Below are 12,346 nucleotides of genomic sequence, written 5' to 3'. Positions count from 1 at the left end.
ATATCCTACACCACCACACTACCGATGTGATAGCTCAATTACTACTAGCTAATATTTCATAGTTTTGAGGTCACTAGTTTGAGTTAGAACATAAGTTGAAACCATTTGTAATAGTAAAACCTGACATTTGGGGCATAAGATAGACTTTAGACCAGTTAGATACTTTAGAAGTATTGTGGTGATAGGCTTGCCCTTGAGGCAGTAGCTATAGCTCAAATCGGACATTCCGTAGTTGAGAGGGGTTCCTATGGTCACGTCCAGTGAGAATTGTTACGCTGGTCGCTCCCATCTCTCATTTTTTTTAAGAAAAAAAGAATATCGTACACAATATTTAAATATATTAATTCATCTTATTTATCTCTCTCATTTTAATTTAAACTTAAAGGTTGAAGTGGTCAATAATTATCAGTTTTTCTCAACTAATCCTAATGACTATTTTTTTTTTTATGTATATCTAGTAAGCTCTTAAAAGAAAATGATAAAATGTAAATTTTGCTCGAATTAGAGATAGACAGATATAGACCCGTAAAATGAGTCTCACATTATTTATTGAACATTTAATGCTATTCGAAAAATTTACTCGAATAACATTTATTTTGCAAGACTTATTTTGTGTCTGTCTCTTCCATTCAAAACCTTACAATACGAACATTCTTACTTTTAAGATATAAAATAAAAAATAAAAAATAATAATAGTATTTATATATTTGTATGTATACATTTTTATTGTGAATGAAGCATTTGATTTGATATGATAAAAAAATATATGTGTGTGTGGAGTTTATGCCTACAAGTTTATTTTTTATTTTAAGAGAGGTAAATTATATGAAATCTCCTTTATTTATTGTTCATATAATCATTTATCGACATAATTGCTTGGAAACATTCTTTTAGCAATTATTATCTTTTCAAAAATTTAAGACATGTCCCTTATGAGGCTAACGTGGTCTTTTCGCAACGGGCGCCTCTTTCGTCGAGTAGCGTCCAAATCATTATCAGAAACATGCGAATATACATGCAAAATTGCTACCAGCTTTGTACCTCATGGCTTCGTATGGTTGTTAGATTGAACTAAAATAAATTTAATTCAGTATAATTTTAAATTAAGTTTAATATTTAAATATTTAATTATCAAATTATTAAATTTATTTTAACTCAAACATCTTTTATACATGAAATTACAATATTTTTTTAATTCAATACTTATTTACATGTAAGATTCATAATTTTTTTCAATTTTTTATAAGCATATATAAATTTATCTCAATATCCAAAAACATTTAAATTCATTTTAGGTAGATCTTATAAAACTCACTTCATTATCTCAACTCACTACTATTCATAAAGAACTCAACTCAACTTAACATCAACACAGCCTAAACATATATGATTTAAGTCAAAAAAAATTAGGCAGGTTGCCTCTGGATAAACCATAACATTTAGAGAATGTGACTTTCTACTTCTACTCTCTCTCTCTTTTATTTATTTATAATTTTCTTACAAAAATGTAATTCCATCTATCACTTCAAAATTGGAAAAAGAAAATGCATATATAGAAAGAAAAAAAAAATTAAAACTATTCATTTATAACTATTTTATAACTCTATATAAAAGTGAGAGTAGTTTTACAAAATTGAAATTCATTTTAAAAAACATGATTGTATTCGATGATTGTAAAATAGGTTACTAAATTGTAAAAGAGTTGAAAGTGTATAATTGTTTTTACAAGAGTTACTAACTTGTTTTTTGTTTGGTAATTGTTTGGGAGTTAGTAGATTTACTAACTACTCCTTGGATCTTGTAAAATCTTTTTTTTTTTAATTTTTATGAATTACAAAAATAAAAATTGAGGTAAGGTTTATGTTGATTGAGATATATATATTTATTAATTTATTAATAATTTTTTTCCATTTAAACATCATTAACATATATTCTTAAAGTAATGTTACGTACAGTCGTGAAGTGCGCAAGTACCGTATAGTCGTTTTGACAAAAAGTGGAATCCACTATTAAAAAATTAATTTATTTTTATTTAGATCCCGTATTAATTCACTTTTTTCAAAGCGACTGTACGACGCTTGTATACTTACAACTGCAAATATCATTTTTCGTATATTCTTATAATTTCACTTAGAGTTATGAAAATGACAGAAAATTAGGTAATGGGTAGAAACCTGTAAACAACAAATAAGCAGTCAAAATTAAAAGAAAAAATAAATAAATCCCCCAACCCCACATAGAGCCTAATAAAAGAGAAAGTGGCCTCGAACTGGCTGTTGTTGGAAGATCAACGCTCCTAATGACACTGGCGGTGGAACAATCAGCCCCTAATAATAATGATTAATGACTAAATGTCCAACTTTATAACAAATAGTGGTTATCATATAATTATTTGGAAAATTTTATTTCTAAGCCAACGAGGATAATATATTTAACAAAATATTTATATAATATTATTTATAAGTCAACGTGAATAACATATTTAATAAAATAAAATATTTATATGACATGACATGACATGATTTAAAAGATAAATTTTACATTTCAATTATTAATAGCTTTAAGGTTTGGTAATAAATTGAATCTTATCTGTCAAGAATCTGATAATCTGATGACATATGATTTGATTTTTCAAATAGAAAACGTGTGTTAGAAACCTCCTAACCCTCTTTAAAAAAAGAAAAAGAAAAAAAATCTTATCTTTTTAAGTCCTAATCCTTTGACAAAATGAAAGACACCTTGAGACAAAACGGGTTGGTCGGTTGTCATTGAATTTCAACGCCTAATTAGACAACGTAATTTGTTTCGTTCTCAACATTTCTTAAGAATCTTTATTTCATTTTTAAAATTTAGAGTAGAAAAAATATACATAGTGAGTGTGAATATCCTACACCACCACACCACCGATATGATAGTTCAATTACTACTAGCTAATATTTCATAGTTTTGAGGTCAGGAGTTTAAATTAGAGCATAAGTTGAAACTACTTGTAGTAGTAAAACCTGACATTTAGGGCATAAGATAGACTTTAAACCAGCTAGATACTTTGGAAGTATTGTGGTGATAGATTTGCCATTGAGGCAGTAATTATGGCTCAAATCGGACATTCCGTAGTTGAGAGGGTTCCTATGGTCACGTTTAGAGAAAATTATTATGCTGGTCGCCCCCACCTCTTATTTTTCTTAAGAAAAAAAGAATATTCTACACAATATTTAAATATATTAATTCATCTTATTTATCTATCTCATTTTAATTTAAACTTAAAGGTTGAAGTTGTCAATAATTATCAGCTAATCCTAATGACTATTTTTTTTTTTTAATGTATATCTAGTAAGCTCTTAAAAGAAAATGATATAATGTAAATTTTGCTTAAATTAGATATAGAAAGATATAGACTCGTAAAATGAGTCTCACAGTATTTATTGAACATTTAATGCTATTCGAAAAATTTACTCGAATAACATATATTTTGCAAGACTTATTTTGAGTCTATCTCTTCCATTCAAAATCCTATAATACGAACATTCTTACTTTTAAGATATAATAATAATAATAATAATAATAATAGTATTTATATATTTGTATGTATACATTTTTATTGCAATAAGTCTACTTGTACACGGGAGGGGTACCCCTCGCGTACTCGTGGGTCCACGTCAGCCTAAGTGAAACGGTGCGTTCGGCAAATAACAAACCTAATGACTGACGATTCGGTGCGTTCGAAACCCAGATCCTCGTTCGTTTTCCCTCACCTCAGTAACGGCTCGGCAAGGTAGATGGCCATGGAACCCCGCAAGGAACACAGCAAGCTTCACAAGCAAGCTACGAAGACTATTCATGCAGGGAGGTACGATGGGTGGTCATCGTCTTTGGCTGAAACAAGCTTCCCCATCGACGTGCAGGAAGAAGAAACACGAAGGGAGGTTCAGGTTGTTCTCATCTTCTATATCGCATCTTCTTCTTCGTATGCCCTAAACCGAATCAGCCATTGGTAGTGTTTCTTCGATGGGCGATTTCTTTGTTCCCAAAATCACCGAATCTGGGTTTGGCTATGACGAGGTTTACACGGAAACAAAAACCCTAACCCTAACCCTAAAGTTTTACATTTGAAATTCTTTTAGATTCGAAATATCATTTCATTTAGATTCGAAATTGCAGCTGATTTCGAAATTTGTTTAGATTCGAAACCTCTCAGATTAACCTGCATCGGTATATACTCTGTTTTTTTTTTCTTGACTGTTTCCTTTCATTTCTTCTTCTCCCTTCAGTTTGACATAGGTGAAGCAATGATTTCGAATTTAATTGGCATGTGGAGACTTCAGTACTAATTGATAAGCATTTGTTTCTTCATTGCTACTGCTGTGGGTTTTATTGTTTTGTATAGGAATAGATGAGTGTTCCCTTGAAAAGTCTTATTATACTTGTGCTAACATTCACATAGCATCTGAATTTTCCTTTGTGATATTGACTAAAAGTGTTTCCTGGAACAAATAAGCATAACTCATGTGTGTAGTAATTATTAACCATCCGTGTATCTCCAGAAACCGTACCCTCACCGTAACCATAACTTGTGTAATCATGTGGTATTGAATGAGAGGCTATATTTAGGCAGCCAAGTGTTATGGACAATTGCAACGAAAATAAGCGGTGCAAGATGTTGAACAATTGCATATGCAGTCCAAAAGTTTTTCTTTTGGCTCCCAGGTTTGTAGTCTGGAATTTTTTGATATTCTATTAAATTTATGGAACTCTATATGTATTACTTATGCAGTCCAAACATGAAGTTTAAAATTGATACTATGAGTATATTATAATTAGCATCTGCTTCTTTCTTGTTGTCTTAGATCATGTTGTTAGGATATATGTGATCAACTCTAAATGGTGGGATGGGGCTATGTTGTGTTTGAGTTAAGGTGGGATGAAATTGCATTTTAATCTTTTCAGCTTACTGTATTTATGGTAGCAAGCAACTAAAATGGTGATTAATTATTCACTTGGTTGTTCTATTTTTCTGAAAATTGTATTGGATTAAATTTAAGAATATGTTATCATCCACCACGGGCTCTTCTTCATCTGTTGGTAAACGAAGTATGGGTCAACTATTATGCTTTTGTGAAGTTGAAGCCCAAGTGAGATACTCATCTACAACAAGAAATCCAGGACGACCCTTCTTAGGGTGTCCTAAGTACAACACAAAGGTAACTACATTCATGTTTAATAAAATTTTTAATATTATGTGAATCTAACATGTTTCCAAAATATGTTTAAAATGATTAGGGATTACCATATTGTAAGTATTTCAAGTGGGTAGAGGAGGATGAATACAGGAAGTCCGATCTTCGAGAAATTCACAATGAACTATTAAGAACCAAGAAAGAGCTGAAGAAAATACTGGATGATATCGAAAAGAGCAAGATTGATCTATGTAAAAGAGCTGATGAGATTGAGATGAAAGAGATGGAGCTATCCTATAGAAATGAGGAGGTTGTGAACAAGGAGATGGCACTTGTTGTATGCGAAGCTGAATTAAGACGTTCACGCACACTACTCTGGGTGTATTGGGAATTTACATTTGTTGTAGCATGTTATTTGTGTTGTCGATAAGTGACTTAGGATTAGTATGATTGTGTAGATTAAGACACTCAGAATATTTTCAAAGTGTAAGTCATTTTTGTATTTTTATTTTTATGTTAATGAGTTGTGGAAGAAACTGGATGAAGCTACTGTGTTTGATATTTTTATGTAAATGACTTGTAGTTATTAAGCAACATTTAACTTTTAGTCAAGCAGGACAGTGTTTCAGTTACTAAGCAAGGAAAAAAGCATGTATTTTATCTCAAAACCACTGGACACTTGCTCCGTTACCTGCCATGAACAATTTTTTTTTTTTTATAAGTATGAATAAGAATAGGCATACCCTGCCCTGAACTATTATACGAACATACTTGCTTTTCACACGACTTTAGACCATGGCTAAAGGACCCCAAAATGTATGTGCAAAATTTTGTGGCAGTAATAGTGTATATTTTGTATGAACCACTGGCTGCAGACAGCAAGATGAAACTGTTGTCTTTCCACGATGGGGAGGTACCAGAAGTAACCTGCATTAACCTATGCCATTTACAAAATGACATTTACGGATGCCATTTACAAAAAGTCAACTGGCCAGTTGTAATTACATGGCTCATATCCATCCAGGTCCCATTTTACAAAAAGCGATTACAAAAAATCAACTTACATTTAGTGATTACATGGCTCAACAGCCCCATATCCAATTTAATTTCAACAAAAATGTTTAAATACCCAACCACATAAACTATATATCCAAATATTATGTAAATTAGTTCTTTTGGCCACCCAACTATGGTTGAATCAGTTGTGATCCATGGAGTCCAATTTGCACCGATTGTGATCCATCTAACCCAATCGACATCGGTTGTGATCCATCCAAATCAAATTGCATCTGTAAGGATTAATATGCAAATATTAATGTCATTTCAATGTTACTAATTGAATCTAAAAAGTCAAGAAATATTACACTTTCTTGACTCTCAACTACTGTTTCTCTGAGCTGGGATCCACCAATTACATTAACTAATCTGTCTTGAACATGCTGGTCATAAATAACAAAAATCAATACATAAATATAAGAACTCAAATATTAATATAAAAAAATAATATAGTTGCACGTAACCAACATTGGATATATCTATCTCTGATGGGCCAAATAAATTCCTGCATGTGTTTGGCACTGGTGTATCTCCTTCATCTCTCTAATAAACAAGTAGCACTGGCCATTTGTTAGTTTTTGCATAAATAAAATAACCCGCATAAACATGTATATTTAAAATTGAATAAGGTGCACCTGTTTACGTTTCCGGTTTATTGGTGCTTTTTTCGTCTTTTTTTTAACTTTCAGCATTTCTTTCTCCATCCTGGATGCTCTTCTCAGAGATGAGGGTCTACTTTTCCCTCTAACAACTACTGGACTGAATACTTGCTTTGAACTACCCACTGTGGTTGTCTCATTTGTCATGCAATCAACATTGGAACCAGTGAGGGTCAATGATGGGGGTTCTTCATTCTCACTATATAAGTCAATCATAGCATATAACTTTTGTGTGGCATCCTCAGTATGTTTTTTTGAACCCGCTACATGAGTAATCATTTTATAACAGATTTTCAATAGACTTGAATATCTGCTAGCATCTGGCCGCTGATCGCCTGCATCATAACTGCTATGGATTAATGTGTATCTTCTTTTGATATCCTTCATCCATCGATCTAAAATGTACTTCTCTGGTAGGGATTTTATCCCATTACATTTAAATACGGCCAAGATGTGCTTGCATAATATACCCCTCATCTGAAATAAACCACAATAGCACTTTGCATCTACATCTTCTTGACTAAAGTCCACAAAATACTTAACCAAATTAGTAAACTCCTCCACACGAACTTCATCCTCTACCAGATAGGTCTTCACTGCACCATCCCTTTTAAGTAACTCTGGATCCAGATCGATAATGCCGGTAAGTTGCAGCTGAACTTCCCTAAATTTGGCATTTGTGTACAACTCTTGGAATTTTTTTTCGATTGGAGATCTAGATATGCATGGAATGGTAACGCTAAATAAGTGGAAGTCCGCGCTATTTTCATTCTCATTTTTTTTTTCAATGCACTATCAAACTGGTCGACAAACTCTTTTAAGTTTGTCTTAGCATGAACATAACCGTCGAAAAAAGCATTCATGCTTTCGCTGCGCTGCGTTGTACTCATTCCAGCCCAAAAACACTCTTTCAAGAAGACCGGCACCCAATGCTCACGCTCAGTGTATAAACTTTTTAGCCAGGCATTCTCATGTAAATTATAAGTGGTAATTAACTGATCCCAAGATTTCTCAAACTCTTCAACACTTTGGGTGTCATAAACACATTTCAACAATGCATTTTTCATTCCACTTTTGTAGGAAGCATAGGAGGAAAGCTTTTCAGGAACTTTTTTCAGTATATGCCACAAACAAAGTCGATGTCGGCTTTCTGGAAAGACAACAGCAATTGTATTTTTCATCGCTCTGTCCTGATCGGTGATAATAGCTTTCGGAGCTATACCACCCATACACTTCAACCAGGTCTGGAATAACCACACAAAAGTTTCCGTATCCTCATTAGAAATCAATCCTGCTCCCAACAGAATTGATTGCCCATAGTGGTTTACACCAACAAATGGTGCAAATGGCATCCCATATCTATTCGTCAGGTATGTAGTGTCGAATGTGACCACATCACCAAAGTATTGGTAGGCTTCCCTACTACGGGGGTCTGCCCAAAAGACATTTTTTAACCTCCCTTCATCATCCAAATCCATCAGTGCAAAGAAACCGGAATTTTTGCACTGCATCCTACAAAAATACTCTTAAAGTGCTCCAGCATCACATTTCCCAAGTCGTAGATGTCTTGCCTTGTCGATATAATTCCAACAATCTTTTTCCAAAAATGGAAGGTTCTCAAATCCACCAGCGCCAACGACGAGAGATCCAAAACTCTTATTCATTCGGATGCCAGCTTCATCGTTGATATCTAAGACTCTTTTTACGGAGTCACTCACTTCTCTATTACATTGAAAGAAGCGAGATTTATTTGGACTCAGGCCGTGGTTATGGATATTATGAATTGTTGTTAATCGGAACTTTCCATCAACTTTTAAGGCATTAATCTTTGCCTTACATTCTGTTTTTCCTGTCGCACGTGGTCTGGCGACATTCAACGTCCTATTCCGAGCCTTCCCACCACGGGCACAACCAAGGGTGACATATCAAACAGTCTCATCATCCCCCTTCTCAGTCCTTCTTGTCATCACCCCAAACCCACATTTCTTAGCATACTGCTTATAATAATTCATTAACTCTTCAAAAGAATTAAATTCCATCCCCGACTGTGGCTCCTCAATCGTATCACCATCAACTACATCCTCTAACTGAGATGTCCCGGCAATGCCATCCTTAACTACATCCTCTAACTGAGATGTCCAGGCAATGCCATCCTCAACTACATCCCCTATGTTTTCAACTCTTCTGCTCGTAGCGGAGCTTGTAGTCATAAGAAGAGTCGGGTAACCAGCATTCTGCAAAAAGAGTGAAAAATCAATAACTAAATCAATAAAAGGAGTCGGATTTGTATTACATGCCTATAATGGATCTGTCCCTGTCATATAGAGTCAGGCGTGTTCTCTACTGATGGTTTGTATTTGGGTTTGACCCAAAATGTCTCTTTTTATATAGACCCCCACTGGTTTATAGATTCCTCTTGGCCTAGTTTACTATGATAATGTCTTGCTGATGGATGATCATTGGTTAAATGAAAGAAGCAGACTGGGCTTAATTAGTGTTTTCTCTTGTGTGGAGAATGGTGTCAATCTTTAGTGGTTTTGCTTCTTACTGTTGGCTCAAAACAGTCCCTTATTCATATTTGTGTGGCTTTGAGAAAGAGACACTTGAGACTAAAGTTATACGGATGAGAGACTGAAGCTTGAACTTTCAACTGTTAGAGAGGAAAATTTGAAATTTCTATTGAATACTTTTTCGTTTAGTGATGGTTCTTGTTTGAAGTTTAACTAAAATGGTTCCACTCAGAACTGAATAATATTCACTGCAATCAGCTTCTTCTCATGTTACAATACTCCACATGGGACATTTTAGCTGTCTACATTAAGAAAGGGGTGATAGCATTGGCGTTTTCTTCCTCCCCTGAGAGAAAATAAAATGGTTTCTCAGATTTGACTATTTCTAGCAGTCCCTTGTGATATTCCACAAGTAAAACTTGTTGGTTCTAGCTTTAATGTTGGTGGTTGCTGGATCAATTGCTAGGGGTTCCAAGGAGTGAGGTGTGAAAACATTCTCCATCCTTCAACTGATTTTCTCATTTTATGTGCTGAAGCCATAAACAGATATTTGCTGCACAGAAAACGACATATAGGATCTCTGCAGTGGTGTTTATGTAAAATTGAGGAGGTCGTTTGTTTGATGGAGCTTTATTTCAACAGCAGGGGATGGCTCTTATGCTATTTGGGTATGCCATGGTTAATCATCTGGAGATATTGAGATCATTAGACTTTTCCAAGTTTATTAGAAGATAGCATGTTGATATGATTTCTTGTATCCTTGTAGTTGCACCCATTTTTCATTGCACATTGTATTACTCTTACAGCAAACCTCGACTTTAGTGATTCTGATTAAGATAATACAACAATCTTCTTATTTCTTGTAGAAGGAAGTTTTGCTACAGTAAGGCTTAAATAAAATTTAGTGAATATCCAAATTAGAGAATTATTGGAATACCTAAGTTCAGTTAAAGTATTAATACACTTGTGAAACTGGATACAATTTAGGGGTATAATGTACTATAAATGAATTGTACTTTAGTTTTAGCAACTATTTTCATCGATCCTGACTTTTATATCATTGCAGTCTGAGATGGTATGTTAGGAAGTTTTTATATGCTATATAAGATGCATACTCTTATATATAAGATGCCTGCCTTAGCCCATATGAAAGTGGTGAAGTTGGTCTGCTAGGTGCAGCAACTTGTTAGTTTACATTAGAAAAATTCTTATTATTAAAAAAATATCATAAAAATTCTTTGGTAGCTACCCAGTGGCTCCATTTTTGTTTTTTTGCTAAATCCCAGTGGCTCCAATTGTTTCATCTACGTTACTTCTGTTTCAAAGTATCTGAACCCACTTTTCAGTGACAGTTAAGAGAAATTTTAATCTTTTATGCAGGCTACTGATTTTAGATTTAAAATATGCAAATGTATACAAGTTATTTATGTATTTTGGAAATAAATATCAACTCAACATAGTCTTACAAATATAAATATAACATACCGCGATTGGGAGATTTGAGTTACATGGTATTAGCATCGATGGGTGTTCTTCCCCTTTTTCCATGTTGAACCCGTTGATTGAACTGCATGATTCCACAAGAGGAATTAAAACTGGCCATACAACTAGTCCATCCTCAATGAAAAACTCTAAAATAAACAAAACTTTTCTAAAATAAACAAAACTACTGGAGTGAATCGTGTGAGACACTAGATTTTCATGTTGACTGGATGGTCATTCTATTTTCTTTTACAAATGCATATGACAATTAATTTCACTACTTGTTTCTATTTCCAAGCTAATATTGCAAATGTTATCAACACCATTCAGGACCTGCTGCGTTTGCTTTCTTCCTCTCCAAATCAACATGAAATATATATTTATATGCATCCTCACGCTCAAAAGCACTAGCTTGTACGTAAAAAACATCACAAATAAAACAAATAAAATGTGGCTCTCACTTTTACTTTACAGTCCAGGTGCAAAAATTATTTGTCCCCTCTCACTTTAATGTGAACTTTCAGATTTTTGCTTGCATTTCAGTAGGAAAAAGAACTGCAGTGAGAACAAAACCCATAGCCAAAAGGGGGAAAAATAAAATTACACAACTTCAATGTAAAGAACTGCAATGGGAAAAAACCTATCCATTTTGTACAAGGATTTTACGATTTCTCAGTCTACCCTTTGTTCAAAGATATAGAAAAATAGAAGCATAAAACAGAGGAAAATAAAATCAAACCTTAGTCTACCCACGACGGCACTCTCTCAAACACAGAAATCGACCACCGACGCAGATGAAGGCTCGACGGCACAACAACCCAGTTTCTTCTGGGATGGGTTCGACGACGGCAAGTAGACCTTCGTTCTTCACAACTCACTGTTTATTAGATGTTTTTCTTCTTCTTTTCGAGTTTAGATCTGGTTTTGGCGCTGCATTTCATTTTGTCTGAATCGATTTTTGTTTTTTTGTTTTTTAATAATAATGCCACGTAATAAGCCGGTTATGCAAAAGGTACGCTTGGCGTGTACCTGTAGCACTACTGTTTTTATTGTGAATGAAGCTTTTGATTTGATATGATAAAAAATATATATATATATATGTGGAGTTTATGCCTACAAGTTTATTTTTTATTTTAAGAGAGGGAATTTTTTGGTCCATTCATATAATCCCTTAAATTATATGAAATCTCCTTTATTTATTGTTCATATAATCATTTATCGACATAATTGCTTGGAAACATTCTTTTTGCAATTATTATCTTTTCAAAAATTTAAGACATGTCCCATATGAGGCTAATATGGTCTTTTCACAACGGGCGCCTCTTTCGTCAAGGAGCGTCCAAATCATTATCAGAAACATGCGAATATACATGCAAAATTGCTACCAGCTTTGCACCTCATGGCTTTGTATGGTTGTTAGATTTAACTAAAATCAATTTAATTCAGTATAATTTTAAATTGAGTT

The sequence above is a fragment of the Juglans regia genome, chromosome 8, assembly GCF_001411555.2.
Source record: "Juglans regia cultivar Chandler chromosome 8, Walnut 2.0, whole genome shotgun sequence".
In the NCBI taxonomy this organism is placed as follows: domain Eukaryota; kingdom Viridiplantae; phylum Streptophyta; class Magnoliopsida; order Fagales; family Juglandaceae; genus Juglans; species Juglans regia.
This window is presented reverse-complemented; position numbering follows the sequence as displayed.